We start from the raw sequence: 18346 nt of genomic DNA, 5'->3' as shown, positions 1-18346 counted from the left end.
CCTCATGGGAGGATTATTGCACCAGGACCCTTAGCACTTTTAAAATGCCATTCAATGCCACGGGCTAGATGTAAACTGCAGATGACCATGTTGTGGTAGTTACCATGGATACCCAAGTGATGTGTGAGCTAACACATAGGCCCAACAGATTCCAAGAAGGCCAGAATCACCAGCGGCACCACCATCGATTGTCAGGTCACCCGGATTCAGCAAATACCAGAGTCCAAAATGATGCAGGTTTATACTGTTAATTTTCAGTTTATCGTTACAGTTGGTGTTATTCCATGTCGGAAGGGACGCAGCTACAGCCAGTGGGGTAACTAGAGACAGGCAGGCAGCTATGTGCAACAAAGGTAGGCGTGTTGTTTTCATATGCAGATCTGAAATATTGTCTTATATGCAAGAGGAGGAGTGATGGGGGTTCAGGCAAAAGCCAGGCTATGGATTGCATTGCTAAATGCTCCATCAGAGTGCAATGGTCGCCTGTCCTTTTTTTAAGTGATGATGTGGGTTTAGCCTGTGCTGTATGTATGTATGGGTGGCTGACTGCCACCCACCCAGAAAGTGTATGGGAGGCTGGTTGGCTGCCAGCCTTCCTTCCATTCCTATGAGTAATGTGAGTGCTCATGAAGGGGACATGGTTGGGTCCACCCCTTTCCCGGTTATCCCCTCTAGGCCTTTTGGCTTAGATCAAGTGTAAAAAAAGAAAGGATCTTGCGACAGATCGCATCCTGAGGCACGTTTTTTTTTGTGTGAATACTTGCACTTGGGTGACTTGTGAGCACATACTGATACATACGTTCCCTATCTGGGGACCATAAATTAAATGGATTTTTGAGAAAGGGAGCTGATTTGGAAGCTTGCTTCTGTCGCCCTATGCATTGACCCGATGTGGCAGTATCTTCGGGTAGTGAACAGTGCACCACCCCATTCCAGTGTTAAACAAGAAAGATTCTCATTTAATCCTCCGTGGGTGAGAATTTGAGTTTGAGAATTGGAGACCAAAATGATGAGTTGCACTGACTGGTTTATGAACGTCTATTCATTTAGCGTTTTAATGACCATGTTTGCACACTGATTGGTGTAAAAAAATAAAATAAAACTAAATAATAATAATCTAGCACACCTGTGCAGGTTTGACATGACATGACAGGTAGCTGTCTTGTGGGTGGTGCTGAATCCTGTTAAATGACATGAGGGTCTCATGCCTATACACAAGGGTGTGTCATTGCTGTTGCTTGACCATGCATTGGTTTCTGTGGTCAGTGAATGATAAAAACAAAATTTACCATCCATTGATGGATGGGAAATCCGCCATGAGGCATTTGTTTTTAGAAACTGCTGCTCACAACCAATGTTGCAATGGAGTGTCTCCATCTGCTGGTGGTATTGGAAAGGCATTAGTGCTATGACAGGGTCTGAAGAAGAAGAAGAAGAAGAAGAAGAAGAAGACGGAAAAAAATATATATAAAAAGAAAAAGAGAGAGAGAGAGAGAGACTGACTTAGTGAGCGAGTGAGTGAGAGAGTGAGAGTGAGTGAGAGTGAATGAGTGAGTGAGTGATTGAGTGAGTGAGTGAGTGAGTGAGAACAAATGAGTTAAAGCAAGTGAGTGAGAGAGATCGAATGAATGAAAGTCTGAATGACAGAAAGAAAAAAGGATGAAGAAAGAAGCATGAAGAAAAAAAAATGTATATGGAGTTGCTGACATGAGTGCAATCTACAAAGCCGTTGAGGCTGATCCTCATGGGAGGATTATTGCACCAGGACCCTTAGCACTTTTAAAATGCCATTCAATGCCACGGGCTAGATGTAAACTGCAGATGACCATGTTGTGGTAGTTACCATGGATACCCAAGTGATGTGTGAGCTAACACATAGGCCCAACAGATTCCAAGAAGGCCAGAATCACCAGCGGCACCACCATCGATTGTCAGGTCACCCGGATTCAGCAAATACCAGAGTCCAAAATGATGCAGGTTTATACTGTTAATTTTCAGTTTATCGTTACAGTTGGTGTTATTCCATGTCGGAAGGGACGCAGCTACAGCCAGTGGGGTAACTAGAGACAGGCAGGCAGCTATGTGCAACAAAGGTAGGCGTGTTGTTTTCATATGCAGATCTGAAATATTGTCTTATATGCAAGAGGAGGAGTGATGGGGGTTCAGGCAAAAGCCAGGCTATGGATTGCATTGCTAAATGCTCCATCAGAGTGCAATGGTCGCCTGTCCTTTTTTTAAGTGATGATGTGGGTTTAGCCTGTGCTGTATGTATGTATGGGTGGCTGACTGCCACCCACCCAGAAAGTGTATGGGAGGCTGGTTGGCTGCCAGCCTTCCTTCCATTCCTATGAGTAATGTGAGTGCTCATGAAGGGGACATGGTTGGGTCCACCCCTTTCCCGGTTATCCCCTCTAGGCCTTTTGGCTTAGATCAAGTGTAAAAAAAGAAAGGATCTTGCGACAGATCGCATCCTGAGGCACGTTTTTTTTTGTGTGAATACTTGCACTTGGGTGACTTGTGAGCACATACTGATACATACGTTCCCTATCTGGGGACCATAAATTAAATGGATTTTTGAGAAAGGGAGCTGATTTGGAAGCTTGCTTCTGTCGCCCTATGCATTGACCCGATGTGGCAGTATCTTCGGGTAGTGAACAGTGCACCACCCCATTCCAGTGTTAAACAAGAAAGATTCTCATTTAATCCTCCGTGGGTGAGAATTTGAGTTTGAGAATTGGAGACCAAAATGATGAGTTGCACTGACTGGTTTATGAACGTCTATTCATTTAGCGTTTTAAGGACCATGTTTGCACACTGATTGGTGTAAAAAAATAAAATAAAACTAAATAATAATAATCTAGCACACCTGTGCAGGTTTGACATGACATGACAGGTAGCTGTCTTGTGGGTGGTGCTGAATCCTGTTAAATGACATGAGGGTCTCATGCCTATACACAAGGGTGTGTCATTGCTGTTGCTTGACCATGCATTGGTTTCTGTGGTCAGTGAATGATAAAAACAAAATTTACCATCCATTGATGGATGGGAAATCCGCCATGAGGCATTTGTTTTTAGAAACTGCTGCTCACAACCAATGTTGCAATGGAGTGTCTCCATCTGCTGGTGGTATTGGAAAGGCATTAGTGCTATGACAGGGTCTGAAGAAGAAGAAGAAGAAGAAGAAGAAGAAGACGGAAAAAAATATATATAAAAAGAAAAAGAGAGAGAGAGAGAGAGACTGACTTAGTGAGCGAGTGAGTGAGAGAGTGAGAGTGAGTGAGAGTGAATGAGTGAGTGAGTGATTGAGTGAGTGAGTGAGTGAGTGAGTGAGAACAAATGAGTTAAAGCAAGTGAGTGAGAGAGATCGAATGAATGAAAGTCTGAATGACAGAAAGAAAAAAGGATGAAGAAAGAAGCATGAAGAAAAAAAAATGTATATGGAGTTGCTGACATGAGTGCAATCTACAAAGCCGTTGAGGCTGATCCTCATGGGAGGATTATTGCACCAGGACCCTTAGCACTTTTAAAATGCCATTCAATGCCACGGGCTAGATGTAAACTGCAGATGACCATGTTGTGGTAGTTACCATGGATACCTGTTACGCCGAGCGCTCCGGGTCCCCGCTCCTCCCCGGAGCGCTCGCTTCACTCTCCCCGCGGCAGCGCTCCGGTCACGTCCTCTGACCCGGGGCGCTGCGATTCCGCTGCCAGCCGGGATGCGATTCGCGATGCGGGTAGCGCCCGCTCGCGATGCGCACCCCGGCTCCCCTACCTGACTCGCTCTCCGTCTGTTCTGTCCCGGCGCGCGCGGCCCCGCTCCCTAGGGCGCGCGCGCGCCGGGTCTCTGCGATTTAAAGGGCCACTGCGCCGCTGATTGGCGCAGTGGTTCCAATTAGTGTGTTCACCTGTGCACTTCCCTATATCACCTCACTTCCCCTGCACTCCCTTGCCGGATCTTGTTGCCTTAGTGCCAGTGAAAGCGTTCCTTGTGTGTTCCTTGCCTGTGTTTCCAGACCTTCTGCCGTTGCCCCTGACTACGATCCTTGCTGCCTGCCCCGACCTTCTGCTACGTCCGACCTTGCTTTTGCCTACTCCCTTGTACCGCGCCTATCTTCAGCAGCCAGAGAGGTGAGCCGTTGCTAGTGGATACGACCTGGTCACTACCGCCGCAGCAAGACCATCCCGCTTTGCGGCGGGCTCTGGTGAAAACCAGTAGTGGCTTAGAACCGGTCCACTAGCACGGTCCACGCCAATCCCTCTCTGGCACAGAGGATCCACTACCTGCCAGCCGGCATCGTGACAGTAGATCCGGCCATGGATCCCGCTGAAGTTCCTCTGCCAGTTGTCGCTGACCTCACCACGGTGGTCGCCCAGCAGTCACAACAGATAGCGCAACAAGGCCAACAGCTGTCTCAACTGACCGTTATGCTACAACAGTTACTACCACAGCTTCAGCAGTCATCTCCTCCGCCAGCTCCTGCACCTCCTCCGCAGCGAGTGGCCGCTCCTGGGATACGCTTATCCTTGCCGGATAAATTTGATGGGGACTCTAAGTTTTGCCGTGGCTTTCTTTCCCAATGTTCCCTGCATCTGGAGATGATGTCGGACCTGTTTCCCACTGAAAGGTCTAAGGTGGCTTTCGTAGTCAGCCTTCTGTCCGGAAAAGCCCTGTCATGGGCCACACCGCTCTGGGACCGCAATGACCCCGTCACTGCCTCTGTACACTCCTTCTTCTCGGAAATCCGAAGTGTCTTTGAGGAACCTGCCCGAGCCTCTTCTGCTGAGACTGCCCTGTTGAACCTGGTCCAGGGTAATTCTTCCGTTGGCGAGTATGCCGTACAATTCCGTACTCTTGCTTCAGAATTGTCCTGGAATAATGAGGCCCTCTGCGCGACCTTCAAAAAAGGCCTATCCAGCAACATTAAAGATGTTCTGGCCGCACGAGAAATTCCTGCTAATCTACATGAACTTATTCACCTAGCCACTCGCATTGACATGCGTTTTTCCGAAAGGCGTCAGGAACTCCGCCAAGATATGGACTCTGTTCGCACGAGGCGTTTCTTCTCATCGGCTCCTCTCTCCTCTGGTCCCCTGCAATCTGTTCCTGTGCCTCCCGCCGTGGAGGCTATGCAGGTCGACCGGTCTCGCCTGACACCTCAAGAGAGGACACGACGCCGTATGGAGAACCTCTGCCTGTACTGTGCTAGTACCGAACACTTCCTGAGAGATTGTCCTATCCGTCCTCCCCGCCTGGAAAGACGTACGCTGACTCCGCACAAAGGTGAGACAGTCCTTGATGTCTACTCTGCTTCTCCACGTCTTACTGTGCCTGTGCGGATGTCTGCCTCTGCCTTCTCCTTCTCTACAGTGGCCTTCTTGGACTCTGGATCTGCAGGAAATTTTATTTTGGCCTCTCTCGTCAACAGGTTCAACATCCCGGTGACCAGTCTCGCCAGACCCCTCTACATCAATTGTGTAAATAATGAAAGATTGGACTGTACCATACGTTTCCGCACGGAGCCCCTTCTTATGAGCATCGGATCTCATCATGAGAGGATTGAACTTTTGGTCCTCCCCAATTGCACCTCGGAAATTCTCCTTGGACTTCCCTGGCTTCAACTTCATTCCCCTACCCTGGATTGGTCCACTGGGGAGATCAAGAGTTGGGGGTCCTCTTGTTCCAAGAACTGTCTAAAACCGGTTCCCAGTAACCCTTGCCGTAACTCTGTGGTTCCTCCAGTAACCGGTCTCCCTAAGGCCTATATGGACTTCGCGGATGTTTTCTGCAAAAAACAAGCTGAGACTCTACCTCCTCACAGGCCTTATGATTGCCCTATCGACCTCCTCCCGGGCACTACTCCACCCCGGGGCAGAATTTATCCTCTCTCTGCCCCAGAGACTCTTGCCATGTCCGAATACGTCCAGGAGAATCTAAAAAAGGGCTTTATCCGTAAATCCTCCTCTCCTGCCGGAGCTGGATTTTTCTTTGTGTCCAAAAAAGATGGCTCCCTACGTCCTTGCATTGACTACCGCGGTCTTAATAAAATCACGGTTAAGAACCGCTACCCCTTACCCCTCATCTCTGAACTCTTTGATCGCCTCCAAGGTGCCCACATCTTCACTAAATTGGACTTAAGAGGCGCCTATAACCTCATCCGCATCAGAGAGGGGGACGAGTGGAAAACGGCATTTAACACCAGAGATGGACACTTTGAGTATCTGGTCATGCCCTTTGGACTGTGCAACGCCCCTGCCGTCTTCCAAGACTTTGTCAATGAAATTTTTCGTGATCTGTTATACTCCTGTGTTGTTGTATATCTGGACGATATCCTAATTTTTTCTGCCAATCTAGAAGAACACCGCCAGCATGTCCGTATGGTTCTTCAGAGACTTCGTGACAACCAACTCTATGCCAAAATTGAGAAATGTCTGTTTGAATGCCAATCTCTTCCTTTTCTAGGATATTTGGTCTCTGGCCAGGGACTACAGATGGATCCAGACAAACTCTCTGCCGTCTTAGATTGGCCACGCCCCTCCGGACTCCGTGCTATCCAACGCTTTTTGGGGTTCGCCAATTATTACAGGCAATTTATTCCACATTTTTCTACCATTGTGGCTCCTATCGTGGCTTTAACCAAAAAAAATGCTGATCCCAAGTCCTGGCCCCTTCAAGCAGAAGACGCCTTTAAACGACTCAAGTCTGCCTTTTCTTCGGCTCCCGTCCTCTCCAGACCTGACCCTTCCAAACCCTTCCTATTGGAGGTTGATGCCTCCTCAGTGGGAGCTGGAGCTGTTCTTCTACAAAAAAATTCTTCCGGGCATGCTGTCACTTGTGGTTTTTTCTCTAGGACCTTCTCTCCAGCGGAGAGGAACTACTCCATCGGGGATCGAGAGCTTCTAGCCATTAAATTAGCACTTGAGGAATGGAGGCATCTGCTGGAGGGATCAAGTTCTCCTGTTATTATCTACACCGACCACAAGAACCTCTCCTACCTCCAGTCTGCCCAACGGCTGAATCCTCGCCAGGCCCGGTGGTCTCTGTTCTTTGCCCGATTTAATTTTGAGATTCACTTTCGTCCTGCCGATAAGAACATTAGGGCCGATGCTCTCTCTCGTTCCTCGGATGCCTCAGAAGTTGAACTCTCTCCGCAACACATCATTCCACCTGACTGCCTGATCTCCACTTCTCCTGCCTCCATCAGGCAGACTCCTCCAGGAAAGACCTTTGTTTCTCCTCGCCAACGCCTCGGAATCCTCAAATGGGGTCACTCCTCCCATCTCGCAGGTCATGCGGGTATCAAGAAATCTGTGCAACTCATCTCCCGCTTCTATTGGTGGCCGACTCTGGAGACGGATGTTGTGGACTTTGTGCGAGCCTGCACTATCTGTGCCCGGGATAAGACTCCTCGCCAGAAGCCCGCTGGTTTTCTTCATCCTCTGCCTGTCCCCGAACAGCCTTGGTCTCTGATTGGTATGGATTTTATTACTGATTTACCCCCTTCCCGTGGCAACACTGTTATTTGGGTGGTCGTTGATCGATTCTCCAAAATGGCACATTTCATCCCTCTTCCTGGTCTTCCTTCTGCGCCTCAGTTGGCTAAACAATTTTTTGTACACATTTTTCATCTTCACGGGTTGCCTACGCAGATTGTCTCGGATAGAGGCGTCCAATTCGTGTCTAAATTCTGGAGGGCTCTCTGTAAACAACTCAAGATTAAATTAAATTTTTCTTCTGCATATCATCCCCAGTCCAATGGACAAGTAGAAAGGATTAACCAGATCTTGGGTGATTATTTGCGACATTTTGTTTCCTCCCGCCAGGATGACTGGGCAGATCTCCTCCCATGGGCCGAATTCTCGTATAACTTCAGGGTCTCTGAGTCTTCCTCCAAATCCCCATTTTTCGTGGTGTACGGCCGTCACCCTCTTCCCCCCCTCCCTACTCCCTTGCCCTCTGGTCTGCCCGCTGTGGATGAAATTTCTCGTGACCTTTCCATCATATGGAGAGAGACCCAAAATTCTCTCTTACAGGCTTCATCACGCATGAAGAAGTTCGCGGATAAGAAAAGAAGAGCTCCCCCCGTTTTTTCCCCTGGAGACAAGGTATGGCTCTCCGCTAAATATGTCCGCTTCCGTGTCCCTAGCTACAAGTTGGGACCACGCTATCTTGGTCCTTTCAAAATTTTGTGTCAAATTAATCCTGTCTCTTATAAACTTCTTCTTCCTCCCTCTCTTCGTATCCCTAATGCCTTTCACGTCTCTCTTCTCAAACCACTCATCCTCAACCGTTTTTCTCCCAAATCTGTTCCTCCCACTCCTGTTTCCGGCTCCTCGGACATCTTCTCGGTCAAAGAAATTTTAGCTGCCAAAAAGGTCAGAGGGAAAAATTTTTTTTTGGTGGACTGGGAGGGTTGTGGTCCTGAAGAGAGATCCTGGGAACCTGAGGACAACATCCTAGACAAAAGTCTGCTCCTCAGGTTCTCAGGCTCTAAGAAGAGGGGGAGACCCAAGGGGGGGGTACTGTTACGCCGAGCGCTCCGGGTCCCCGCTCCTCCCCGGAGCGCTCGCTTCACTCTCCCCGCGGCAGCGCTCCGGTCACGTCCTCTGACCCGGGGCGCTGCGATTCCGCTGCCAGCCGGGATGCGATTCGCGATGCGGGTAGCGCCCGCTCGCGATGCGCACCCCGGCTCCCCTACCTGACTCGCTCTCCGTCTGTTCTGTCCCGGCGCGCGCGGCCCCGCTCCCTAGGGCGCGCGCGCGCCGGGTCTCTGCGATTTAAAGGGCCACTGCGCCGCTGATTGGCGCAGTGGTTCCAATTAGTGTGTTCACCTGTGCACTTCCCTATATCACCTCACTTCCCCTGCACTCCCTTGCCGGATCTTGTTGCCTTAGTGCCAGTGAAAGCGTTCCTTGTGTGTTCCTTGCCTGTGTTTCCAGACCTTCTGCCGTTGCCCCTGACTACGATCCTTGCTGCCTGCCCCGACCTTCTGCTACGTCCGACCTTGCTTTTGCCTACTCCCTTGTACCGCGCCTATCTTCAGCAGCCAGAGAGGTGAGCCATTGCTAGTGGATACGACCTGGTCACTACCGCCGCAGCAAGACCATCCCGCTTTGCGGCGGGCTCTGGTGAAAACCAGTAGTGGCTTAGAACCGGTCCACTAGCACGGTCCACGCCAATCCCTCTCTGGCACAGAGGATCCACTACCTGCCAGCCGGCATCGTGACAATACCCAAGTGATGTGTGAGCTAACACATAGGCCCAACAGATTCCAAGAAGGCCAGAATCACCAGCGGCACCACCATCGATTGTCAGGTCACCCGGATTCAGCAAATACCAGAGTCCAAAATGATGCAGGTTTATACTGTTAATTTTCAGTTTATCGTTACAGTTGGTGTTATTCCATGTCGGAAGGGACGCAGCTACAGCCAGTGGGGTAACTAGAGACAGGCAGGCAGCTATGTGCAACAAAGGTAGGCGTGTTGTTTTCATATGCAGATCTGAAATATTGTCTTATATGCAAGAGGAGGAGTGATGGGGGTTCAGGCAAAAGCCAGGCTATGGATTGCATTGCTAAATGCTCCATCAGAGTGCAATGGTCGCCTGTCCTTTTTTTAAGTGATGATGTGGGTTTAGCCTGTGCTGTATGTATGTATGGGTGGCTGACTGCCACCCACCCAGAAAGTGTATGGGAGGCTGGTTGGCTGCCAGCCTTCCTTCCATTCCTATGAGTAATGTGAGTGCTCATGAAGGGGACATGGTTGGGTCCACCCCTTTCCCGGTTATCCCCTCTAGGCCTTTTGGCTTAGATCAAGTGTAAAAAAAGAAAGGATCTTGCGACAGATCGCATCCTGAGGCACGTTTTTTTTTGTGTGAATACTTGCACTTGGGTGACTTGTGAGCACATACTGATACATACGTTCCCTATCTGGGGACCATAAATTAAATGGATTTTTGAGAAAGGGAGCTGATTTGGAAGCTTGCTTCTGTCGCCCTATGCATTGACCCGATGTGGCAGTATCTTCGGGTAGTGAACAGTGCACCACCCCATTCCAGTGTTAAACAAGAAAGATTCTCATTTAATCCTCCGTGGGTGAGAATTTGAGTTTGAGAATTGGAGACCAAAATGATGAGTTGCACTGACTGGTTTATGAACGTCTATTCATTTAGCGTTTTAATGACCATGTTTGCACACTGATTGGTGTAAAAAAATAAAATAAAACTAAATAATAATAATCTAGCACACCTGTGCAGGTTTGACATGACATGACAGGTAGCTGTCTTGTGGGTGGTGCTGAATCCTGTTAAATGACATGAGGGTCTCATGCCTATACACAAGGGTGTGTCATTGCTGTTGCTTGACCATGCATTGGTTTCTGTGGTCAGTGAATGATAAAAACAAAATTTACCATCCATTGATGGATGGGAAATCCGCCATGAGGCATTTGTTTTTAGAAACTGCTGCTCACAACCAATGTTGCAATGGAGTGTCTCCATCTGCTGGTGGTATTGGAAAGGCATTAGTGCTATGACAGGGTCTGAAGAAGAAGAAGAAGAAGAAGAAGAAGACGGAAAAAAATATATATAAAAAGAAAAAGAGAGAGAGAGAGAGAGACTGACTTAGTGAGCGAGTGAGTGAGAGAGTGAGAGTGAGTGAGAGTGAATGAGTGAGTGAGTGATTGAGTGAGTGAGTGAGTGAGTGAGAACAAATGAGTTAAAGCAAGTGAGTGAGAGAGATCGAATGAATGAAAGTCTGAATGACAGAAAGAAAAAAGGATGAAGAAAGAAGCATGAAGAAAAAAAAATGTATATGGAGTTGCTGACATGAGTGCAATCTACAAAGCCGTTGAGGCTGATCCTCATGGGAGGATTATTGCACCAGGACCCTTAGCACTTTTAAAATGCCATTCAATGCCACGGGCTAGATGTAAACTGCAGATGACCATGTTGTGGTAGTTACCATGGATACCCAAGTGATGTGTGAGCTAACACATAGGCCCAACAGATTCCAAGAAGGCCAGAATCACCAGCGGCACCACCATCGATTGTCAGGTCACCCGGATTCAGCAAATACCAGAGTCCAAAATGATGCAGGTTTATACTGTTAATTTTCAGTTTATCGTTACAGTTGGTGTTATTCCATGTCGGAAGGGACGCAGCTACAGCCAGTGGGGTAACTAGAGACAGGCAGGCAGCTATGTGCAACAAAGGTAGGCGTGTTGTTTTCATATGCAGATCTGAAATATTGTCTTATATGCAAGAGGAGGAGTGATGGGGGTTCAGGCAAAAGCCAGGCTATGGATTGCATTGCTAAATGCTCCATCAGAGTGCAATGGTCGCCTGTCCTTTTTTTAAGTGATGATGTGGGTTTAGCCTGTGCTGTATGTATGTATGGGTGGCTGACTGCCACCCACCCAGAAAGTGTATGGGAGGCTGGTTGGCTGCCAGCCTTCCTTCCATTCCTATGAGTAATGTGAGTGCTCATGAAGGGGACATGGTTGGGTCCACCCCTTTCCCGGTTATCCCCTCTAGGCCTTTTGGCTTAGATCAAGTGTAAAAAAAGAAAGGATCTTGCGACAGATCGCATCCTGAGGCACGTTTTTTTTTGTGTGAATACTTGCACTTGGGTGACTTGTGAGCACATACTGATACATACGTTCCCTATCTGGGGACCATAAATTAAATGGATTTTTGAGAAAGGGAGCTGATTTGGAAGCTTGCTTCTGTCGCCCTATGCATTGACCCGATGTGGCAGTATCTTCGGGTAGTGAACAGTGCACCACCCCATTCCAGTGTTAAACAAGAAAGATTCTCATTTAATCCTCCGTGGGTGAGAATTTGAGTTTGAGAATTGGAGACCAAAATGATGAGTTGCACTGACTGGTTTATGAACGTCTATTCATTTAGCGTTTTAAGGACCATGTTTGCACACTGATTGGTGTAAAAAAATAAAATAAAACTAAATAATAATAATCTAGCACACCTGTGCAGGTTTGACATGACATGACAGGTAGCTGTCTTGTGGGTGGTGCTGAATCCTGTTAAATGACATGAGGGTCTCATGCCTATACACAAGGGTGTGTCATTGCTGTTGCTTGACCATGCATTGGTTTCTGTGGTCAGTGAATGATAAAAACAAAATTTACCATCCATTGATGGATGGGAAATCCGCCATGAGGCATTTGTTTTTAGAAACTGCTGCTCACAACCAATGTTGCAATGGAGTGTCTCCATCTGCTGGTGGTATTGGAAAGGCATTAGTGCTATGACAGGGTCTGAAGAAGAAGAAGAAGAAGAAGAAGAAGAAGACGGAAAAAAATATATATAAAAAGAAAAAGAGAGAGAGAGAGAGAGAGAGAGACTGACTTAGTGAGCGAGTGAGTGAGAGAGTGAGAGTGAGTGAGAGTGAATGAGTGAGTGAGTGATTGAGTGAGTGAGTGAGTGAGTGAGAACAAATGAGTTAAAGCAAGTGAGTGAGAGAGATCGAATGAATGAAAGTCTGAATGACAGAAAGAAAAAAGGATGAAGAAAGAAGCATGAAGAAAAAAAAATGTATATGGAGTTGCTGACATGAGTGCAATCTACAAAGCCGTTGAGGCTGATCCTCATGGGAGGATTATTGCACCAGGACCCTTAGCACTTTTAAAATGCCATTCAATGCCACGGGCTAGATGTAAACTGCAGATGACCATGTTGTGGTAGTTACCATGGATACCCAAGTGATGTGTGAGCTAACACATAGGCCCAACAGATTCCAAGAAGGCCAGAATCACCAGCGGCACCACCATCGATTGTCAGGTCACCCGGATTCAGCAAATACCAGAGTCCAAAATGATGCAGGTTTATACTGTTAATTTTCAGTTTATCGTTACAGTTGGTGTTATTCCATGTCGGAAGGGACGCAGCTACAGCCAGTGGGGTAACTAGAGACAGGCAGGCAGCTATGTGCAACAAAGGTAGGCGTGTTGTTTTCATATGCAGATCTGAAATATTGTCTTATATGCAAGAGGAGGAGTGATGGGGGTTCAGGCAAAAGCCAGGCTATGGATTGCATTGCTAAATGCTCCATCAGAGTGCAATGGTCGCCTGTCCTTTTTTTAAGTGATGATGTGGGTTTAGCCTGTGCTGTATGTATGTATGGGTGGCTGACTGCCACCCACCCAGAAAGTGTATGGGAGGCTGGTTGGCTGCCAGCCTTCCTTCCATTCCTATGAGTAATGTGAGTGCTCATGAAGGGGACATGGTTGGGTCCACCCCTTTCCCGGTTATCCCCTCTAGGCCTTTTGGCTTAGATCAAGTGTAAAAAAAGAAAGGATCTTGCGACAGATCGCATCCTGAGGCACGTTTTTTTTTGTGTGAATACTTGCACTTGGGTGACTTGTGAGCACATACTGATACATACGTTCCCTATCTGGGGACCATAAATTAAATGGATTTTTGAGAAAGGGAGCTGATTTGGAAGCTTGCTTCTGTCGCCCTATGCATTGACCCGATGTGGCAGTATCTTCGGGTAGTGAACAGTGCACCACCCCATTCCAGTGTTAAACAAGAAAGATTCTCATTTAATCCTCCGTGGGTGAGAATTTGAGTTTGAGAATTGGAGACCAAAATGATGAGTTGCACTGACTGGTTTATGAACGTCTATTCATTTAGCGTTTTAAGGACCATGTTTGCACACTGATTGGTGTAAAAAAATAAAATAAAACTAAATAATAATAATCTAGCACACCTGTGCAGGTTTGACATGACATGACAGGTAGCTGTCTTGTGGGTGGTGCTGAATCCTGTTAAATGACATGAGGGTCTCATGCCTATACACAAGGGTGTGTCATTGCTGTTGCTTGACCATGCATTGGTTTCTGTGGTCAGTGAATGATAAAAACAAAATTTACCATCCATTGATGGATGGGAAATCCGCCATGAGGCATTTGTTTTTAGAAACTGCTGCTCACAACCAATGTTGCAATGGAGTGTCTCCATCTGCTGGTGGTATTGGAAAGGCATTAGTGCTATGACAGGGTCTGAAGAAGAAGAAGAAGAAGAAGAAGAAGAAGAAGAAGACGGAAAAAAATATATATAAAAAGAAAAAGAGAGAGAGAGAGAGAGACTGACTTAGTGAGCGAGTGAGTGAGAGAGTGAGAGTGAGTGAGAGTGAATGAGTGAGTGATTGAGTGAGTGAGTGAGTGAGTGAGAACAAATGAGTTAAAGCAAGTGAGTGAGAGAGATCGAATGAATGAAAGTCTGAATGACAGAAAGAAAAAAGGATGAAGAAAGAAGCATGAAGAAAAAAAAATGTATATGGAGTTGCTGACATGAGTGCAATCTACAAAGCCGTTGAGGCTGATCCTCATGGGAGGATTATTGCACCAGGACCCTTAGCACTTTTAAAATGCCATTCAATGCCACGGGCTAGATGTAAACTGCAGATGACCATGTTGTGGTAGTTACCATGGATACCCAAGTGATGTGTGAGCTAACACATAGGCCCAACAGATTCCAAGAAGGCCAGAATCACCAGCGGCACCACCATCGATTGTCAGGTCACCCGGATTCAGCAAATACCAGAGTCCAAAATGATGCAGGTTTATACTGTTAATTTTCAGTTTATCGTTACAGTTGGTGTTATTCCATGTCGGAAGGGACGCAGCTACAGCCAGTGGGGTAACTAGAGACAGGCAGGCAGCTATGTGCAACAAAGGTAGGCGTGTTGTTTTCATATGCAGATCTGAAATATTGTCTTATATGCAAGAGGAGGAGTGATGGGGGTTCAGGCAAAAGCCAGGCTATGGATTGCATTGCTAAATGCTCCATCAGAGTGCAATGGTCGCCTGTCCTTTTTTTAAGTGATGATGTGGGTTTAGCCTGTGCTGTATGTATGTATGGGTGGCTGACTGCCACCCACCCAGAAAGTGTATGGGAGGCTGGTTGGCTGCCAGCCTTCCTTCCATTCCTATGAGTAATGTGAGTGCTCATGAAGGGGACATGGTTGGGTCCACCCCTTTCCCGGTTATCCCCTCTAGGCCTTTTGGCTTAGATCAAGTGTAAAAAAAGAAAGGATCTTGCGACAGATCGCATCCTGAGGCACGTTTTTTTTTGTGTGAATACTTGCACTTGGGTGACTTGTGAGCACATACTGATACATACGTTCCCTATCTGGGGACCATAAATTAAATGGATTTTTGAGAAAGGGAGCTGATTTGGAAGCTTGCTTCTGTCGCCCTATGCATTGACCCGATGTGGCAGTATCTTCGGGTAGTGAACAGTGCACCACCCCATTCCAGTGTTAAACAAGAAAGATTCTCATTTAATCCTCCGTGGGTGAGAATTTGAGTTTGAGAATTGGAGACCAAAATGATGAGTTGCACTGACTGGTTTATGAACGTCTATTCATTTAGCGTTTTAAGGACCATGTTTGCACACTGATTGGTGTAAAAAAATAAAATAAAACTAAATAATAATAATCTAGCACACCTGTGCAGGTTTGACATGACATGACAGGTAGCTGTCTTGTGGGTGGTGCTGAATCCTGTTAAATGACATGAGGGTCTCATGCCTATACACAAGGGTGTGTCATTGCTGTTGCTTGACCATGCATTGGTTTCTGTGGTCAGTGAATGATAAAAACAAAATTTACCATCCATTGATGGATGGGAAATCCGCCATGAGGCATTTGTTTTTAGAAACTGCTGCTCACAACCAATGTTGCAATGGAGTGTCTCCATCTGCTGGTGGTATTGGAAAGGCATTAGTGCTATGACAGGGTCTGAAGAAGAAGAAGAAGAAGAAGAAGAAGAAGACGGAAAAAAATATATATAAAAAGAAAAAGAGAGAGAGAGAGAGAGAGACTGACTTAGTGAGCGAGTGAGTGAGAGAGTGAGAGTGAGTGAGAGTGAATGAGTGAGTGAGTGATTGAGTGAGTGAGTGAGTGAGTGAGTGAGAACAAATGAGTTAAAGCAAGTGAGTGAGAGAGATCGAATGAATGAAAGTCTGAATGACAGAAAGAAAAAAGGATGAAGAAAGAAGCATGAAGAAAAAAAAATGTATATGGAGTTGCTGACATGAGTGCAATCTACAAAGCCGTTGAGGCTGATCCTCATGGGAGGATTATTGCACCAGGACCCTTAGCACTTTTAAAATGCCATTCAATGCCACGGGCTAGATGTAAACTGCAGATGACCATGTTGTGGTAGTTACCATGGATACCCAAGTGATGTGTGAGCTAACACATAGGCCCAACAGATTCCAAGAAGGCCAGAATCACCAGCGGCACCACCATCGATTGTCAGGTCACCCGGATTCAGCAAATACCAGAGTCCAAAATGATGCAGGTTTATACTGTTAATTTTCAGTTTATCGTTACAGTTGGTGTTATTCCATGTCGGAAGGGACGCAGCTACAGCCAGTGGGGTAACTAGAGACAGGCAGGCAGCTATGTGCAACAAAGGTAGGCGTGTTGTTTTCATATGCAGATCTGAAATATTGTCTTATATGCAAGAGGAGGAGTGATGGGGGTTCAGGCAAAAGCCAGGCTATGGATTGCATTGCTAAATGCTCCATCAGAGTGCAATGGTCGCCTGTCCTTTTTTTAAGTGATGATGTGGGTTTAGCCTGTGCTGTATGTATGTATGGGTGGCTGACTGCCACCCACCCAGAAAGTGTATGGGAGGCTGGTTGGCTGCCAGCCTTCCTTCCATTCCTATGAGTAATGTGAGTGCTCATGAAGGGGACATGGTTGGGTCCACCCCTTTCCCGGTTATCCCCTCTAGGCCTTTTGGCTTAGATCAAGTGTAAAAAAAGAAAGGATCTTGCGACAGATCGCATCCTGAGGCACGTTTTTTTTTGTGTGAATACTTGCACTTGGGTGACTTGTGAGCACATACTGATACATACGTTCCCTATCTGGGGACCATAAATTAAATGGATTTTTGAGAAAGGGAGCTGATTTGGAAGCTTGCTTCTGTCGCCCTATGCATTGACCCGATGTGGCAGTATCTTCGGGTAGTGAACAGTGCACCACCCCATTCCAGTGTTAAACAAGAAAGATTCTCATTTAATCCTCCGTGGGTGAGAATTTGAGTTTGAGAATTGGAGACCAAAATGATGAGTTGCACTGACTGGTTTATGAACGTCTATTCATTTAGCGTTTTAAGGACCATGTTTGCACACTGATTGGTGTAAAAAAATAAAATAAAACTAAATAATAATAATCTAGCACACCTGTGCAGGTTTGACATGACATGACAGGTAGCTGTCTTGTGGGTGGTGCTGAATCCTGTTAAATGACATGAGGGTCTCATGCCTATACACAAGGGTGTGTCATTGCTGTTGCTTGACCATGCATTGGTTTCTGTGGTCAGTGAATGATAAAAACAAAATTTACCATCCATTGATGGATGGGAAATCCGCCATGAGGCATTTGTTTTTAGAAACTGCTGCTCACAACCAATGTTGCAATGGAGTGTCTCCATCTGCTGGTGGTATTGGAAAGGCATTAGTGCTATGACAGGGTCTGAAGAAGAAGAAGAAGAAGAAGAAGAAGAAGAAGAAGACGGAAAAAAATATATATAAAAAGAAAAAGAGAGAGAGAGAGAGAGACTGACTTAGTGAGCGAGTGAGTGAGAGAGTGAGAGTGAGTGAGAGTGAATGAGTGAGTGAGTGATTGAGTGAGTGAGTGAGTGAGTGAGAACAAATGAGTTAAAGCAAGTGAGTGAGAGAGATCGAATGAATGAAAGTCTGAATGACAGAAAGAAAAAAGGATGAAGAAAGAAGCATGAAGAAAAAAAAATGTATATGGAGTTGCTGACATGAGTGCAATCTACAAAGCCGTTGAGGCTGATCCTCATGGGAGGATTATTGCACCAGGACCCTTAGCACTTTTAAAATGCCATTCAATGCCACGGGCTAGATGTAAACTGCAGATGACCATGTTGTGGTAGTTACCATGGATACCCAAGTGATGTGTGAGCTAACACATAGGCCCAACAGATTCCAAGAAGGCCAGAATCACCAGCGGCACCACCATCGATTGTCAGGTCACCCGGATTCAGCAAATACCAGAGTCCAAAATGATGCAGGTTTATACTGTTAATTTTCAGTTTATCGTTACAGTTGGTGTTATTCCATGTCGGAAGGGACGCAGCTACAGCCAGTGGGGTAACTAGAGACAGGCAGGCAGCTATGTGCAACAAAGGTAGGCGTGTTGTTTTCATATGCAGATCTGAAATATTGTCTTATATGCAAGAGGAGGAGTGATGGGGGTTCAGGCAAAAGCCAGGCTATGGATTGCATTGCTAAATGCTCCATCAGAGTGCAATGGTCGCCTGTCCTTTTTTTAAGTGATGATGTGGG

General features: G+C 46.6%; 7 pseudogenes; all 7 read left to right on the top strand.

Annotated features, from left to right (window-relative positions):
• Positions 1 to 664: 664 nt before the first annotated feature.
• On the top strand, positions 665 to 928 carry LOC130342673 (U2 spliceosomal RNA; annotated as a pseudogene).
• A 1476-nt stretch (positions 929 to 2404) lies between these two features.
• On the top strand, positions 2405 to 2668 carry LOC130342672 (U2 spliceosomal RNA; annotated as a pseudogene).
• Positions 2669 to 9782: 7114 nt separating this feature from the next.
• Positions 9783 to 10046, top strand: LOC130342671 (U2 spliceosomal RNA; annotated as a pseudogene).
• A 1473-nt stretch (positions 10047 to 11519) lies between these two features.
• On the top strand, positions 11520 to 11783 carry LOC130342669 (U2 spliceosomal RNA; annotated as a pseudogene).
• A 1482-nt stretch (positions 11784 to 13265) lies between these two features.
• Positions 13266 to 13529, top strand: LOC130342668 (U2 spliceosomal RNA; annotated as a pseudogene).
• A 1478-nt stretch (positions 13530 to 15007) lies between these two features.
• Positions 15008 to 15271, top strand: LOC130342667 (U2 spliceosomal RNA; annotated as a pseudogene).
• A 1482-nt stretch (positions 15272 to 16753) lies between these two features.
• Positions 16754 to 17017, top strand: LOC130342666 (U2 spliceosomal RNA; annotated as a pseudogene).
• Positions 17018 to 18346: the final 1329 nt, after the last annotated feature.

This window comes from Hyla sarda, unplaced genomic scaffold (assembly GCF_029499605.1).
Source record: "Hyla sarda isolate aHylSar1 unplaced genomic scaffold, aHylSar1.hap1 scaffold_658, whole genome shotgun sequence".
NCBI classification, from domain to species: domain Eukaryota; kingdom Metazoa; phylum Chordata; class Amphibia; order Anura; family Hylidae; genus Hyla; species Hyla sarda.
The sequence above is the reverse complement of the archived record's forward strand: the minus strand, read 5'-3'. Positions and strand labels throughout refer to the sequence as shown.